Here is an 18,892-nt window from a genome sequence, read left to right as displayed (position 1 = left end):
TATTACATCTCTGAACACCATGACACAATTAGAAAAGATCCTTAATTTTACTTCTGTCTATTTATGAAAAAATTCTCACTCATTCAAAACCATTTGTTGTATACTCATGATGAACAGTGCTTTCTCACAGGGTAGCCCATACTGATGCATCTTACAATTTCCAATTAACTTTCTATCAGTGACTGCATTGTTAGTATATTATTTTACTTATCTGTTGGCATGTTATCACATAAGGGCTTTCTCCCCTCCTCTTTTTGGTTTACCTCTTCAAGTCCACAGCTTTTATGCAATGATTGTAGCTCATGAAATGCATACTACTTTGATCTGTGACCTTTTTGTGGTGCTAATCGGGTTCCTGATATCATTATACCTTACTCATTAATCATATTTCCTGCAGCCCGTCAGGCAGCCAGACAGCACAAGTCCCTGTTTTCAGCCCTCTGTTGGCAGGTTTCTGCTTTTCCAGATTATTACAGACGATGCTTTGGCTTTTCCTAGCCAGAGCCACATCAAGCTGTGTGTTACAATTAAAGTCAGATGGTCCTCAGGTTGAACAGGGATATAGTGTTGCAGCTGTCTTTCTTCCTGGAACAAGCCAGCACTAAGAACAGATGATCTATAGGACAGTGAATAATAACAGATTGTACAATACTCGGTTGGTAGCCGGGGATCACAGAATTAATTAACTGACATACTTAATTTAAGATACTCAGCATGTCTTTCTTAAGTATTTGGTTGTCCGAATGTTAACTCATGAGGTTGGGATATTTTTAGGAGCATGATCTTGTGGGAGGGCAAATAATATTACATTTTCTGTGTGTATTAAGTAAGTGGAGCCGCTATCATACATAACCATTTAATCTTTTTGTACATAATGATGGTCTAAGTATTAGGTTGGAAAATTGGATTAGAGATGGACTTATGACAGACGGCAACATCTTCCATATTTAAAAAGGAAAATCACATATGTTTGGTGAGACTTGCAGACAAATTATATTTTCTTTGTTGAGAACAGTTGCAATCAGAATAAAATCAAAACATTTTTAATCTCAACGATCTCCTTAAAATCAGTCTGGGTTACCTGAACCGAGAAAAGAAAAATATGTTATTCCAAGTAGTGATTTAGAAATAGAAATAAGAAACAGACTTTTCATACTTTCAAATAATATAAAAATGTATGAGTTCAAAATGCTTATCATTTATCTCTTATGGTATGTTGTCAGTGTTCTTGCCTTGATTTTTCAGTTGAATAACAGACAAAGCAAACCTTACCCTGTTGTTCTAAGTTTCTAAAAGCTGGCAATGTAGATGATTTTGTTTTAGCTGGAGGATACAGAATTTATTTGCAGATTAATACCGGTAGTTCACTCATTTACATACTTGTTGAGTGCCCATTTGCATGGTTAGACTTAGCACGAGGTCTAGACACAAGCCCTGCCCTTTGGGTGGGTCTTTCTCTTTGGTAATGACTTACTGCTGTGGAGAGACGTTTGTGGCCTGGAGCTGAATGAACCCAGCACAGGCAGCCTTCTATTGGTGAGCTGTCCTGAGGTTCCCACTGGGTCACATGTACTTTTGGTTATCTTTGGGAGCCTTTGTCTCCTCACTAGTATTTCATAATAGTGACATGAGTGGCCACTTGAGAAGGTAAAGAAGAATAAAAGCGAGTTCATCAGCTCCTTTCCTCTATCATCCAATAGCATATAGGCAAAGTAAAAGTAAGACACTTTTATAGTATTATTTAAGAAAAAAATTTGATAAGATTTTATTTCTTTAGTAGCCTTGTTTTTTTCCTATTCATTGTTAGAATTCAAAATGAATTATTTAACTTAAGCATTCAGAGATCTGAAGTTAATCTTTTATAACATTTTAAAATAGAAAATGTACAGTTCTCAAGTGATGATAGCAGCATTGAGATTAAAATCAACCTGTCACAATGAAAACAAATACAGGGAAGTAGCATTTAAAAATTGTTTCTGCAGCCCGGCACTGGTGGCTCACGCCTGTAATCCTAGCTACTCAGGAGGCTGGGATCTGAGGATCACAGTTCAAAGCCAGCCCGGGCAGGAGAGACCGTGAGACTCCTATCTCCAATAAACCACCAGAAAACCGGAAGTGGCGCTGTAGCTCAAGTGGTAGAGCGCTCGCCTTGAGCTGAAGAGCTGAGGGACAGCGCCCAGGCCCAGAGTTCAAGCCCCACGGCCGACCAAAAAAAAACAAAAACAAAAAACAAAAAATGTTTCTGCATGGGGCCAGAAACTGGGAGGATTGTAGCTGAGGTGAGCCCCATCAAGATGATAGCAAGATCCCCATCTCATAACAGAAGCTGGGTGTAGGAGTGCACCCTGGCAACTCAGCTGTATATGAGAGAATGAGAGATACAGGTGGGAGGATCATAGTCCCATGCCAGTTTGGGCAAGAGGATAAGAACCTGTCCAATAAAAACTAAGTCAAAATAGCTGGGGTGTGGCTCAAGTGGTAGCAAGCCCAAGGCTTCATGCTCAAACCCCAAGACCACCAAAAGGAAAAGAAGAAAAGAACCTATTTCTTGTAGACAACGTATTTCTTTTTTTTCACAATTGAAATGCTAGAAGCTAATATGCATTTTTCATATTTTATAGTTTTTTTATTTTCCACATTGATGATATCATAGTCAAGAATGTAAACAGCCATTATGACTGCAGTTAGTTCTCAGCTGTGGATCACAAGTGCACATACATGCACATATGCACTTATATGCACAGTACACACAGGCACTTTCACACATTCATAGACACACAGCCATGGTACCTGCAGTATATATGAGTAATTATCAGCTGCACATGTACACACAGCTATGGTGAATGCAGTTACTAACAGTGATTCTCAGTTGTGGGCAGTGTGTGCATACACAGGTGCACAATGCACACTCATGTTTGAGGAGGTGCTTACTACACCAGTGCCTGTAGTGGGTAATAGTAATTCTCAACTACCTATCTATCTACCTATCTCTCTCTCTCTCTCTCTCTCTCTCTCTCACACACACACACACACACACACACACACACACACAGAGTGGCTGCAGTTGACAATAGTGATTTGAGTCTCACACATACATGTATACACACACACCTAAAATCCTTGGAAATGAGGGCCAATGTGTATGAAGTTTGAAATAAATCTAAAAATGCTACTTTTGGACATGTAATTTCCTGTAAGATGTTAGGTTTTAAAAGGGACCCTAAAAACATGGGAATAAAGATATACAATGTTAATTTGTTTATAAAGTAGTATATAAAGCAATCCAAAGAGCCCAGTGACAGTGGCTAACACTTGGGGGGCATGTATAAAAGTGCAGTTTAGGCCAACGCAGTAACTAAAATATGCTAGACTCCATCCCCAAAAATAAGCAGATTAAAAAGGCACTTACTGATAATCCTAGCTCACACTGATAATCCTAGCCACTAAGAAGGCTGAAATAGCCACAAGATTCCATCTCTAAATGTACGCATTAACCTGCCCATGTAATTGTAACCCCTCTGTACAGTGTGTTCACAAAAAATAAAAATTAAAAAAATTTAAAAAAAAGATTCCATCTCTAAATTAATCAGCAAAAACCAGGCTGGAGGTATGCCTCAAGTGATAGAGCACTAGCTTAGAAGTAAAAAGCTCTGCATTTAAAACCCAGTACTGCCCCCCTCCCCAATAGCAATCTATTTATTTACAGGTTTGTGTGTGGGAGAGGAAGTTTTGTTGTTGATTTTGAGACAAAATCTCATTCTTTGCATGGCCTTGAATTTTTGATATTCCTGCTTCAGATTCCTAAATGCTGGGATTATAGGCATGTCCTACCACACCTGGTCTGTTTTGTCTCGGTAGAACATAGAAAACTGATTCTACAGAGCAGTACTCCCCAAATCCTCTGTGAGAGTAATATCAAGGTGTGTTCCTATAGCTGCTGTAACAAATTGCTACAAACACTGGATGGTTTATAACAGAACAGATTAATTTGTCATTGTTTCAGAGGCTTGAAAATCAGCATCACATTCCTTCTAGAAGATATTTGTTCTGTTTTCACACAGCCTTCTGGTCTTCCATCTGTATTCAAATTTCTCTCTTTGCCTATATCCTAGAAGAGTACTTATGATTATATGTAGAGCCTTCCAGGATAGTAGTGCTTGTTGAGAGCATGTGAAGTTCTCTGAAGCTTAGAAATGAAAGAAAGAAGAGAGGAAGAAGAGAGGAAGAGCTAGAAAGCCTATCCTTCACTATTTCATTCCCAGTCTTCGTGGAAATTATCTCAGGAGTGCACTGCCAGCTCCAGCTGGAAGTCATCATTTCTGCTGGTGGCTGATGATAATGGCTTTCAACTAGAACTGAGACTGACGGGCTCCCAATGTGAAACTGGAGGTTTAACTCACGGAGGAGCCCTTGCTCCTGTTACCACCACCGCTGCGTTCAGTGGTGCTCTGTGGGGCTGGGCCAGCGTGGCCTCCAGTCCCTCCCTGCCTTTGTCCCTGGCATTGGGCCATGTCACCTGTGGCAGCAGTACATCTAAGAAGCAGTGTCTGCTGTGGGTTTGGTTCTGCTCTGGATGCTTTCCTGCAGCTCTGCACTGGGTTAAGGATAAATGACTGCTTCCTCCCGTATTTATGTTTGATTTGCTGGCAACTGGTGTATATCCAGCAAATGTTTTTCCAGTGAAGAAGTTTGTGTATATATGCATGAATTTCCTTGAGTGTGGTAACCTGAGTTATCTGTTGAGAGGAAGGGAGGGTAGGAGGAGGGAGCGGGGAGAGTCATGTGAAATGAATAAGCTTCTAGCCTAGAAAATGTATGCAGAGGTTAGGACGATGGTGCAGCACAAACACCTTGGGCAGGAATCAGAGGTAAGTCGAGGGCACCATTTCTAAAGAGATTTTACTAAGGAGTTGGTACTTCATCTACTAATCATGATGAAGCACTAAGAAAACATTAGAAGGATGTCATTACCTTGAACTTGTTCCTTAGAAAGTGGTAGTGTGAACTTGGCCTATAGTTGGGGAAGAGTAGAAGCAGAAAGGCCAGTTTCAACTGCTAGAGTTTAAGGGATCAGAGTGAAAGGTGAGGACAATCTGAGTTTTAGCAACAGCGAGAGGCTTGAGAAGATACTGGGCATTCTAGAGACTGACTGTCCACATGTCATAATGACACAGACGAAGAGACCAAATGTGACCTCGAGGTCACCTGTGGTTGGCGGATGGATTGTGATAATAAGAGAAGTACATATTACAGAGAGAGAGAAAAAAATAGGGTTTTGTTCTGTTTTTGAGACAAGGTCTTGTTGTGTTGCACAGGCCAGCCTCCAATTTATAATCCTCCTGCCTCCACCCCCCAACGCCACCATGCTCAGTCATGAGATAGCCTTTCGAAGGAAGTAAGTTCATTTTGAACATGTCAGATAATTAAGAATATATTGTAAAATGGTTTTCAAAATATATTAAGATAAAAAGTGATAATAAAACCTAGGCGCCAATGACTCACTCAGGAAGCTGAGGTGTGAGGATTGCTGTTCGAAGCCAGCCCAGGAAGGAAAGTTCATGAGACTACATCTCCAATAAACTACTCAGAAAAAGCTGGAAGTGGTGCTGTGGCTCAAATAGTACAGTGCTAGCCTTGAGCAAAACAAGCTCAGGGACAGCATCCAGGCCCAGAATTTGCCACAGGACTGGCAAAGAAAGAAAGGGAGAAAGAGAGAAAGAGAGAGAGAGAGAAAGAAAGAAAGAAAGAGAGAAAGAAAGAAAGAAAGAGAAAGAAAGAAAGAAAGAAAGGGGCTGGGAAGGTGGCTCAGTGGTAGAGCACTTGCCTTGCATGCCTGAGGCCCTGGGTTCGATTCCCAGCACCACATAAGCAAAAAGAAAAAAGCCGGAAGTGGCGCTGTGGCTCAAGTGGTAGAGCGCTAGCCTTGAGCTGAAGAGCTGAGGAACAGCGCCCAGGCCCAGAGTTCAGGCCCCACGACCGGACCCAAAAAAAAAAAAGAAAAAAAGAAAGAAAGAAGAAAGAGAGAAAGAGAGAGAGAGAAAGAAAAAGAAAGAGAGAGAAAAGGAAAGAAAAGAAGGAAAGAAAGAAAAGGAAAGAAAGAAGGAGAAAGAAAGAAAGAAAGAAAGAAAGAAAGAAAGAAGAAAGAAAGAAAGAGGGAGGGAGGGAGGGAAAGAAAAAGAATAAGAAAAAAAGAAAGACATAAAAAGAAAAGAAAAGAAAATTATAATAATTAATACAAATACATTGTATTATGGCTGGTTTTTAAAAATCCTGTCTCATCCTACAAGTACTGCCATAAATAATACATAGTTGATTAGAGTAAGTGGAACATCTTTTCCTGACTCTGCTACTCTTTTTCCCACATTGATTTTTTTAATCTCTTATTTAGACCATGGTAATAACTTCCTTCTAGTCTCCCTCTCCACTCCTGCTATTTTTTTACGTATATACACACATGTAATTTTCTTACATTAATCCATAGTTGTAAGAAGATTATAGTGCTTATTCAAGTTCCTTGTGTCAGGTGACATGCATGGCTTCATTTTGAGGCACTGGGCTCAAAACTAGGGCTTCACACATGCTAGGCAAGCACCCTTCCCCCAAACTAAATACATCCCCAGTCCTGTAGGATTCCCTATAAGGGAGCCCAACCCCTATTATCCATCATGACATCTCTGTTACACATAGAAATAAAGCTACAGTATATTGTCACAGCAATTTTTCAACTCTAACATTCTGTTTGCAAATATCGTTTACACTGAATGAAATGTGATCTCTTTACGTTCTAACATTTGATCTTTATTCTCTCTAAGGTCTAATAGATATCTAAGCAGATAGTCCTTCTTATATAAAAACAATAGCCATGACTGAAATTTCCGATGTGCTTTGTACTTATCTCTTAACTCTTCTAGTCTACTATTTATTTTAATCATTGCCTATTAGCCTCTTCCCTTCCATTACTTGCAAATGGTATCTTAAACTTAGTAAGATTTTAGTGAATATCCATTGATAGACCATCAATTCTAATTCAAGTACAGTTAACATGATGAACATATCTAATGAATTTGATCATGCTTTATACTTTTTGTATCAATTGTCTTAGTCATTTTTATAAGTATATCACTTAAGTATGAGTATATATGAATACATTGTATATTCATACTCAGGATATGTGTAGATTAGTCCCAGATCTTCTGTATTAGCTGGCTTTTGACCATGATTAAGTTACTTAACCTCTTGGCAGTAAGGGGATAAGTAGATATAGAACAAGGGCAATAGGGTTTCAGTAGTCTGACAGATTTAGAATAGGTGTGATGCTGAATAATCACATGGCCACCAGGCCAGGGAATTGTTATGTAAAAGAAGATTAAGTCTTCCCTACTGTGGTAACATAAAATAATGATTGGTAACACTTTTTCCGATGTGGAAATGCATTCAGTAGAGAATATTAATAGTTGAGTCTGATTGCTGAGTTTCTCACAAGGACATCTGAAGTTATTTATTACTCCTGTGAAAATGTGTTCAGCCTACTCTTTATGTAAAAGTGTCTGCAATTCATGAATTAAATGCTCATAATCTAGCACTGGCTGATAGAATCTGCATTGTAACTCCAAAGAAATTAGTGGTTATAGAAAATTTTAGATGGATGATGCCATAAACAAATAAATTATAACTTCAGACTCTAGAGTTATAGGGATAGGAGAGATACTTCATTATAATGCATGACTTCCAGGTAAAGAAAAGCATTTTAAAAAATCAGCACAGTTCTTTCACTTCTAAGATTCCACTGTTTTGGTCAACAACTATTTATTGGTGCCTACTACTTGACAAAGTATTATGCTCAATTCTGGGAATATATAAAGAGTAAAATAGAATATCTACCCTGTTTATGATAATATAATCACAAGAAGAGATCAAATCTTTGCCCTGCAGGAATTCACCATCCAATAAGGGGAAGAATCACAATGGACTGTGATCCATTGGTATAAAGAAGACATAGTGGTGAACTTCATTTGGGATATAATGATACTTAAGAGACATTTGAGCTAGGTATTTAAAAAAACTAGTCTGGCATCTATTATCTACTGAGTTATATAATCCCAAAATTCATATGTTGAAGCTCTCAGCCCCAGTGAAGATAGAGATTTAGAGATATAATTAGGTTTAGATGAAGGCATGAAGGTGGAGCCCCCATAAAGAGATTAATGCCCTTATAAACTCAGAGCTTATTTCCCTGCCCCTCCCTCCCATATTTTTCTCTTTCTCCCTCTTACTACCTGCATGTAAGGACTTGGGAGACAGTAGCTGTATATAAACCAGGAAGAGAATCTTTCCCAAAGTCAAACATTCTGGCATCTTAATCTCAGATTTCCACAATTGAAGACACCCAGTTTATTGTATTTTGTTATGGTAGCCCCAGCTATCATCCCCCATTCCAAGATGAGATTTTAGACAAGAAAGAATGCATTTTAGACTAGAAAGGGTATTTTGAAGCTTAACTTATCAGCAATAGAAACATATCCAAGACAATAAAAATGAAAGTATTATCTGGTGTAGTAGTGAATTCCTATAACCCAAACACTCAGGAAGCTGAGGTGAGATCACAAATTTAGTGCAAACTTGGGTTATATCTAGAGAGACTTTGTCTCCTTAAAAACAGAAACAGAAGCTAGTAACCAGATTCTTTTCTCAGGACTCTTACATTACTCAGATAGTGAACTGAAGAAGAGAATAAAGGTAAGGAAATAAGAAATGTATCAGCTGACATAATAAATTCCAAGAGCTTGAATTACAGAAGTCAGAATCAAGAGAAAAAAAGAAGATAAAAGAAAGAGATTGCTGCAGACTTTGGAAGTGAGAGAGCAGCAAATGTAGGTTGGATAGGAGGACATGTGGGGTGGGCTGGGACTGGGAGAGTGAAACTGATGTTCCAAAGAGAAAGCTCCCTGAAAAGATGTACAAAGTGTAAGTCACTCCAGGGAAAGCACATTCTGTGGTTTGGATGTGTATATTCTCTGGTTCTGTACTCATCAAGAAAATAGGTAGCTTAAAGCCAACACCTACACCTGCGTGCACATGTGTGTGTGTGTGTGTCAGAGAGAGAGAGAAAGAGAGAGAGAGACAGAGGGGCAGAAAAATCTTTAGTCTGGCAAAAGTAGTCTTCTTTATTTAATTTATGTGAAAATCAAACAAATTAGTTATACAAATGATAAAACTTGCAGTGTCAAAGTATGAAGTGCAATTTCCAAGGAGAATGGCTTGTAATCGAACAGTATATATTATTCTATCTTAGCATCCTGATTCCCTTTACCTCTCAGGATATTTTGTACCTATGACCTGATTGTAAGAGCTGTCAAAACTATATTTCCAAGCCAGGCACTGGTGGCTCATGCCTGTAGTCCTAGCTACTCAGGAGGCTGAGATCTGAGGGTCACTGTTCAAAGCCAGCCTGGGCAGGAAAGTCCGTGAGATTCTTATCTCCAAAACCAGAAGTGGTACTGTGGCTCACCTTGAGCTGAAGAGCTCAAGGACACCACCCAGGTCAAGAGTTCAAGTCCCATGACTGAACAAAAAACAAACCAAAAACCCAAAACTATATTTCCAAAGATAACTTTATACTACACAGTTCCTTTATTTTTTGTGCTTTTTTGTTTATGTTTTTTGCTGATCCTGAGCTTCATTTTGCTTAAGATTAGCACTTTACTACTTGAGCCACAGATCTACTTATGGCTGTGTGTGTGTGTGTGTGTGTGTGTGTGTGTGTGTGTGTGTGTGTGTGTGTGTGTGTAAGAGTGTGTGTGTGTGTAAGAGTGTGTGTGTGTGTAGGTAAGAGTTTGATTGGCTTTGCTACCTGAGGTTGGCTTGAACCATGACCTTAGATCACAACTTCATGAGTAGCTAGGATTACAGGTGTGAGCCATCAGCCATCAGTACCTGGCTTTCTACTGCTTCACTTACTCTCTGTATATGTTTGCCTTCCAGATATTTTTGTTCAAATGTTGCATATGGTGTAAGGACTCCCTTGGGAGACTGGTAGTGTTGCTTACGTGTTTGAGAACCTGCCTAGTAAGCATAAGACCTGAGTTCAAACCTCAGTACTACAGGAAACAATAAATTGCATGTAATTTTACTTTCATGAGGTGCTTTTCCCTTACTCTTTCCTTCCTCATTCCCTGAACTCCTATAGGATTTCTTCTGTACACCACACAATTTAATTATTGTTTCTTACTTGAAATTCTTGCTTGAAATACTTCTGGAAGTTGGATCTTAATTTTTGTAATAACATTAGTCTTAAATTACATTAATTCTGATGAATGAACAAAATTTTACTTACTCTGAGCCATGGGATATTGGGTACAGGGTAATATGATGAAAAAAAAAACTTATATACCCCAGATCAATCAAGTACAGATAGAAGTTTATCGAATATTTCCAAATATTTATTGAGACATTTGGAAAATGTTGTATAGGGTAAATCTCTTTGTTATAGTTCTGAAGTATTGGAGCAGATACTTATTTGCTTTAAAAAAACTTTTTGCAGTATTTACCATGCATTCTAAAACTGTGGAAAGGTAATAAATATTGCTTACTGATAATACTTTGAACCTATTCATTTATGTATTTATTTTTGTGCCAGTCCTGGGGCACAAGATCGGATCCTGACCGTAAAGGCTAGCAGTCTAGCACTCAAGCCACAGTTCCACTCTAGGCTTTTTTTGGTAGCTAACTGGAGGTCAGAGTCTTACAGGCCTTCCTACATAGGCTGGCTTTGAACAGCAAATCTCAGATTTCAGCCTCTTGAGTAGCTAGGATTACAAGCATGGGCCACTGGTGCATGGCTTGTACCCTTTTTTGAATGGAGGAATATGAATCAATGAATTCTTCTGGGGATTTTCATATTTTTTGGTTCCCTATCATAGGAACATATATATATATATATATATATACATGTATGTAAATATACATACACATACACACATATATAAATTTATATTACAGAGAATGTTGTTATTCTTTTTTGTTTTGTTAAGCTATGCTATATAAGTGATGTTTAGAAAGCCTTAATGGATTACACTTTTAGGGAAAGGTAGCTAATTTTTTCTTCGTTTTAAATATAATTTAAAGTACCATTTCAGTAGCTGTGTAGAACACTAATGTTGATTTTATTGTAAAAATAAATGCTGAGAGTATATTAGGTACATCTTCTCAGCCGACTGCTGTTCTACAAAGCAAAACCCATGCTTACTGTAATTTTGCCAAGCAGATTTCAGTGGATTGCGTTCAGTTGTCGATTAGTCACCCGTTGGCAGGAGAAAGATGGTGGTATGATTTCCAGGCAGGTTGTCCCTCTAACTATCCAGACCAGGCCAAGTCAGCCTTGTAGCCTAAAGCTACCAGTTTTCCTGTGGTTTCTTTATTTCTCTCTCCCTTTATCCAGCTGCTGTGTGCTGCTCTTGCCATATTTGCCCTCTGGCTTCTAGCTAGCATGCTTAGTCCCAGGAGGCTGCTGTTAATGCTTTCTTTTTACTCTGCACTGGGCCTCCTTATTCTCTAACCTCTCCTCCCTTTCTTCTCCACAGACACCAGGCACTTAAATAGCACTTTCAGCCTCCACCAGTTATCAGTAGTAGCTTTCAACCCCTCATTTCTGGTCTGGTAGCTCAGCACACCATCCCGAGAGAGTTTGACTAAGCAAGCCAGTTTGCCTCTTGGCCCTCCTTCCTGTCTGTCCATAGTCCTCTTTTCTTTTTCTCACCCATTTCCTATTATTTTTCTCTGGCTCCATTTTTAATATTCCAAATAATTTTTGTTTCTTTCTGTCTTTAGTACATTTGATATCAAAGTAAGGCAAATATTGCAGGAGCAAATAGAACAATAAATTTTAAAGTACCTAAGTTTGTTCCACATTTTAACTGATTCACTTTTTTAAAAAGTTTATCTCTCTGTACCTTAGTTTACTTTTTTATGTCATACATATGATTTTCTACAGCCCTGTGGGGCTATCTTTAATGCAGACTATAGAATAAGTTTGTTTATAGGGTTGTCATTGTGGCTGCTTGTGTTACACACTGATACAGGTATTGTGTTTAATAGGCCTACTTGTTGTTGTTCAACTGGATTGATAGTATAAGTAAAGGTAAAAACTTTCCCCAACAAATGTTGGAGAAAAGCAAAACCTATTCTGTTTTAGTATCATGACTCTCTATCCTTAATTCCTTCTAGAATTTAATTGTACTAGCTGTCAAAAATAATTTTCCAAAGATAACATTATACCACAATTACTTTATTTCTTCTGCTTCTTAACTCATCCCTTTTAACATTTTAATTTTTAAAATTAATTTGCTCATTTGCCTACAGTGGCTTGAGTGTGCAATGAGTTATGTTTTCAAACTCTTTTCTAAATATTTTATGAATATTCATCTTTCATCTAATGATTTGTAAATTTTTAAGAATTTACAACTTAAGATTTGTGTCCTGCAGTTTAGAAAATAAGACAATAGCTGTGATTTTGGAGGATCAAGAATAGTGAACTGTACAGTACAAGTCTTGAAATAGCTGCAAAAGAAAAGTAGGATATATTTGTACAGATAGTTTCTGTCATTGAAAGCCTGCATCCCTTTTCTCTCCTTACTCCCTTTTAATTATAGGTAAAATTGTGTCTTACAAACTAACCACACACACACAAACACACATACTGATTTGACTAAACTAGATACTATTTACTCTCCCCCCACAATTACTAGGTGTTTATTTTAAGAGTATAAAGTAACTTACCCCTCCTAATTCCCTCAGTGTGTCTCTGTTTAGTTTCTAAGGTTTAATGTTGGCTTCACTTTTAAGGAAGCCCTATCCATAAGCAGTTACACCACTTCAGAACCTTAGCAAAAAAGATCCTCAGCCTCCTTTCTCCTCTGCAGAGAATAAAAAAGGGAAAGTCAGAATGGGTGTGTCTGCTTATCACATTCTTCAGTAAGTGTTGAGCTTAACACTCTTTAGAAAAGAAGGATGTGTATGTGTGTGTCTGTGTGTGTGTGTGTATGTATATAGAATTAGTTCTAAATATATTCTTTTATAAATATTCTCTCCATATATATTCTTCTATATATGTAAAAACTGCATTTTATTCCTTAATGTTTATGTTACAGAAATAATTAGTAAGAGATATATTGTTGAAGTAAATTGAATATAACTTTTATGCTACACATATTATATGGCATTTCAGTTTGGCACAGTTGTAATATCTGCTATGCAACATTTTTATTATACAGTATTTTTACTAAAATATCATTTATATCATAAAGAATAAAAGTAGTGAAATGGGCACTTGGGAGAAAAAGGCAAGAGAATGAAGAATCCAAAGCCAGCCTGGGCCATATACTCAACCAAAAGCACAGTAAATAAAAAAATGAAGCTTCCCAACTATATAGAATGTGAAGGGCCCAAAAGAAAAAAAGCAGATAAAGTGGGCATGGAAAATGAAAAAACAGTGTACACAATACACAATGAGAGAAAAAAATTCAAATCTCTCTGTGGTAAGAGTCTACTGTATACTACAGAAACAGCTCCACAGTAATGCAAGGGCCCAATTAAAAACTGGAAAATCGATTTAAATCCATAGGGTCTCAAGAAGATAAAGAAATGACAAAAATTAGATAAGATGTTAATATCAGTTATAGAGGAATGCAGATAAGCCCTGTTCACCAGAGAAGCTACTTCCATGTCCATTAACCTGCCACACGTAGAAACACAGATAATAACAGGCATTGGTTGAGAGAGGAAAAATTAGAACCCTTATACACTGATGCTGGGAATGTAAAATAGTATACATTTTTCGAAAGACTTAGTATTTCCTGAAAAGGTTTAGAAAACAAAGTTACCTACTATGCAGCTCCCAATTCTACTCTTAAAGCATTCTTAAGAGAATTGAAAATACATGTACCCATGCTCACAGCAGCATTACTCATGGTAGCCACAAAGTAAAACAACCCATATCCCTGCCAGCTGAGCAACACATAAGCAGAACAGGGTGTGGCCACAACAGAATGCTTGGTTCTACCAGTAATTCCAGCACTTGGGAAACTGAAATGAAGGTTGTGAGTTCAAGGCCAACCTGTGCTACATAGTAAGACGGTCTCAAAATAAGTATTCATTAAAATTGTTTCTAGAGGTTTGAGGAATAGGCCCAATAATGGAATAGTTTTTTGGTGTTTTTTGTTTGTTTGTTTACAAATCTTCCTACATGATCCTGAAGTAGATGGAGTTCAGATCTTCTATTCCAAGAGTCAGAAAAATTCTAACTGCAGAGAGTTAATTCACAGGTAGTTTGTAAATATTATTCAGACGAGTTGAATGATCCTTGTTTTTTTAATATTGGTTGGTAAATAAACCCTGTGTCACTGAGGAGTAAGGTTGGTAATCTTTATTTGTTGTTGTTTCTCATGTATGCATTTCTGTTTGCTTTCTGTTTCACTTGATGAATGCTGCCTTGCCCATATAATAACAAACTACATGGGGATAGTGTTGGGGGGAAAAAGCTGAGAAAATTTATTGTAATAGAAGGTAATGTTTTCAGTAATGTGTAAAGTTATCCATATATGAAAGAAATTACTAGTATACAAATAATAGCGTAAAAGACTTATTTTAGTGAATGTATATTCTGACTCTATCATGTTTTCTGCACCCTGAGCCATTGCTAGTGTACATATTAGTCATATTTGCAATACTATTGTCATAGTTTGAAGGCAGTACTGTTGCCTTAATTACATGATTATCTTAGGATTTTCTATGTTGCATCTATACAAAACTTATTTTTGGAAAGTAACAGTAAGTTATGCTCACAAGAGCTGTCTTAGCGCTCTTCTACTTGTGTAAGGCAACTCACATCTTTGCTCTGAATTTTCTTCCTGTCTCTGACAATCATGTACAAGTAGCTTTGACTGCTTCCATGTTTCCCAGCCTTCCACATCTTGACGTTGTTTTTAGTTTCTGAACTTCCTTTTTAGAAGACTGGTCTGGAAGGCTTAGATCCATAGACAATTAAAGATGTTTAAAATTATAGTATTTATCAAAATAATAAAAGCTTTTCATGAAAGGGCTTTTTGTTTTCATCTGGAAGCTTGATAGTTTACTCAGATCCAGAAGAAACAGGGCTTGTGAGTGACTCTGACCAATCTGTGAAAAGCAGTAGTAATGACTGTGTGCCTCTGCTGCCCTGCCAGGCAGAGATCAGCAAATGATCCTATGTTGATGTATAGTAATTATAACATAGATTCATGTAATGGTAACTTTTTTTTTTTTTTTTTTGGGTCCGGTCGTGGGGCCTGAACTCTGGGCCTAGGCGCTGTCCCTCAGCTCTTCAGTTCAAGGCTAGCGCTCTACCACTTGAGCCACAGCACCACTTCCGGCTTTTTTCTTTTCTGCTTATGTGGTGCTGAGGAATCGAACCCAGGGCCTCAGGCATGCAAGGCAAGCGCTCTACCACTGAGCCAACTTCCCAGCCCCTGTAATGGTAACTTTTTAAACGTAGCTTTCATATATTAGCCACTGGGCTTCATAATATGCTTTTGAAACTGGTAGAAGACGAGAAACTCAGGAAGGATGATAGGCAAAGTCCAGAATGAGTAAATATCAAGACTTGAGCATCATATTTCCAGCAGTGCTTCCAGGAGTTCAAAAGCCAAATTGGGTCAGTAGTCAGGTGAGTAGCCGTCACTTATACCAAAGAGCTGATGGATCTTGCTGACAGTAGCATGTCTTGCTACTTTTAATGTTTACCTAATTTTGAATGCTATTCAGAATGAGAAGGTAAGAGACCTTTGGGAAGCTATGTACTTATAATCTTTTAAGGCAGGTAATCATCAAGTATGAAATACAGGCTCAACCTGTTATGCACGGGAGGACCAAGGAAGATAAGCACCTTTGAATTGGTGTAGAACAAACATTGAAACTAAATGTGATCACATCCAAGCTCCTATAAGTGGGGTATTGCCTTACAATCATGATTAATTACTTGTTATTTCCCATGTATTATAAAACCTGACCTCTGATCTTCTAAATGGACACGTGTCTTATAGGGACTTGCAGGACTGTGTGTTTTCTCCTCTCCCACTTCTAGAATTAAAACAATTCTCCATTCATAAGGACTTTTAATCAAGTCCTACTCTGCTGCTGTTGCCTAGCACAGAGGTTCTGTAATTTACCTGGTAGACATGTTTACTGCATACTCTATAGTTTATGAGTGTTACCCTAAATAGTTAATCATGGCCCAGATTTCCATTTGCAGAGCATTGCGTGATCTAATATAGTGGCTCTGCTGTCTGTGTATTTGTGGACTATATTCCAACAAATACATCATTTTAAAGCATTTAAAGCATTTTAACTTAAACTAGTGATGTTTTTGCTTAAAAGTTCATAGTGATATTCAGCAACAACTGTAAATAATACAAGTCCTCAGGGCCACACAGATTTTATTCCTAATAAATTATTACTGATATCAGTAATGATTTAAAATCATGATCAAAGAATACAAAATAATTATAACTTAAATGAGTATAATGTTAGCATTTTTGGGTAGCATTCATATGATAGCCATTTGAACCTCATACTGTCCTTTTAAGACCGAAAGAAAGGATGTGGGGTAGTGCCACAGAACTAATAAGATAAAAAAAGTTCAGCTTCTTATTTTCAGAACCCCAAGTCATTTACCCTTTCATTCTGTGCTTTCTATTTCCATAGTATACATTGTACTTTGTAGGTTGCAAAGCAGTTTTTATATAGTTGAATTTTATAAAAGCTGGATAACCACACACAAAAGAATGAAACTGAATTATCATCACATACCATTTATGAAAAATCAGTTGAAATAGATCAAAAACTGAAACAGAAAACATATAGCTGTGAAGTTCCTAGATGAAAAATACAGAGGTAAAGCTTCTTGACATGAGTCTTGGCAGTAATTTTGTAGCTGTGACTCCAATAGCTCAGGCAACAAAAGCAAAAATAAAATGTGAGTAAACCAAACTAATAAGCTTTGACAGCAAAGGAAATAATCAACAGGGTGAAGAGGGAACCTAAGAAATAGAGAAAATATTTGCAGACCACATATCAGGCCAGAGGTTAATTGCTAAAATATATAAAGACTTCCTACAACGCAATAACAAGGTGGGGGTGGGGGCTGAAGATTTGAATAGAAATTCCTCCAACAAAGACATGCAGATGAACAACAAGCTTAGGAAAAGATGGTCAATACCTTTAATCATGGGGGAAATGTAGATTGAAACTCATGAAGATATCATGTCACACCTGTCTGGAGTGCCACATGTCACATGTCACACATCATGTCTGTAATCCAAGCATCAGAGAGGCTGAGAAAAAAATCCCTTGTTCATGGACAGCATTGATTGCAAAGTGAAACCCTGTCTCAAAACACAAACAACAAATAAGCAAAGAAACAAGTATTGATGAGTATGTGGACAAACTGGAGCCCTGTACACTGCTAAAGAGAATATAAAATGGTATAGGCACTATGGAAAATAGCATGGAGGTTCTTCAAAGTATTACAACGATTAGTTGTACCTACTCCTTCCCAGGGAACCCTCGGTGGTAGTATCTGTGCCTTTCCAGGGATGCCTTGGTGGTAGTGTTTCCCGTGCTATTGGCTTTTCCCTTCTGTGTATCCAACCAGCCTAGGACTAGTTTGTATGTAAATTTTAGATTCATTAGCTATACTTACTATCATAAATCTATATAATGGCAAAATTTCAGGGTATTAATTCTTTCATATACTTAGTCTAAATCAAGACAGATTAGATTTTTTTTTCTTATATCATTCTGTTCTTTTCTCTTACCTGTTTTTTCAGTGTGAGCTCTTCCATGCCCTCAGGTTACAGGATAGGACAACTATTTCCTTCTTTTATTACTGTTTCCTTCTCTGTGGATTTGGGGCTTTCTATTGAGACTTTAAAAAATTCCATGCTCCTTTGAGGACTTATTTGTGGTGACTTAGTTCAGCACTCAGGAGGTAGAGGTGAGCAGATTATATGAGTCCAGGAGTTCTAGGGCAGTGTGGAAAACAGAGACTTTGGAAACAAAGAAATGATTATTTGTTTTTTCTTTTTCATTTGTAATTGATAGACTTGACAGCTAAATACAAGGTAGAAATCAGGGCGGGTGGAGGGGGGGGTTGGGGGGGAGGGGAGGGAGGTCCATCCTGGGACAGAACAAAGGCATTGTGATAACTGTTGAAGAGGTCACACTGTCACTATGGTGTACTGGTTATTTCTGGTTTTGGTAATGGGAGTGTGATTTTAAAGGTAACAATAAGGGAAGCTGAGGGAAGAGTGTACTTGAACTCTGTATTTTTGGATTTTTTTCTGGAAGTCTAAAGTTATTTCAAAATAAAAGAATTTCCAGAGCAAATTTGTCACCAGGTGTGATTGACTTATGCCTGTGATCTTAGCTACTCCCTGAGGATCTCAATCTGAGGATAGTGGTTCAAAGCCAGCCTGAGCAGGCAGATCCAAGAGACAAGGGACAGTTCTAAAGGACAAAGGTGTGTGCTTTCAGGTGCGTACACACGTGTGTGTGTGTGTGTGTGTGTGTGTGTGTGTGTGTGTTGATTAAATAGATCGAGAAAATACTAGCATTAAATTTCTAGCATAGAACTTAGAATAGAATTCTAGAGATAATAGTGGAGAATTTAAAAAAAAAAATGTTGCCTTACTAATTTATAGTAACCAAGTCATGGGACCAGCCTAGGTAGCCATCAAGTAATGAATGATAAAGAAAATGTGGCATGTAGACAGAATGGAGTACTATTCAGCCATAAAAGAAGAAAGATGTTAATGTCATTTCCATATAATGGATAGACCTGAAAAACATCATGATAAATGAA

The 18,892-nt window shown here is 37.7% G+C and overlaps 1 protein-coding gene and 1 long non-coding RNA gene across 4 annotated transcripts in view; one reads left to right on the top strand and one right to left on the bottom strand.

Annotated features, from left to right (window-relative positions):
• The window catches only part of Lrba (LPS responsive beige-like anchor protein), a 445,034-nt gene that overhangs the window by 337,368 nt on the left and 88,774 nt on the right, over nt 1–18,892 (top strand). The window lies entirely within an intron of this gene.
• LOC138826764 (uncharacterized) lies at nt 854–18,163 on the bottom strand. Its single transcript, XR_011371839.1, has 3 exons — nt 17,847–18,163; nt 17,249–17,414; nt 854–1,081 (listed from the first exon to the last, which is right to left on the bottom strand). It is a non-coding gene; the product is annotated as an uncharacterized lncRNA (long non-coding RNA).

This window comes from Dipodomys merriami, unplaced genomic scaffold, assembly GCF_024711535.1.
Source record: "Dipodomys merriami isolate MVZ:Mamm:240054 unplaced genomic scaffold, mDipMer1.0.p SCAF_15, whole genome shotgun sequence".
Lineage (NCBI taxonomy): Eukaryota > Metazoa > Chordata > Mammalia > Rodentia > Heteromyidae > Dipodomys > Dipodomys merriami.
This window is presented reverse-complemented; position numbering and strand designations above follow the sequence as displayed.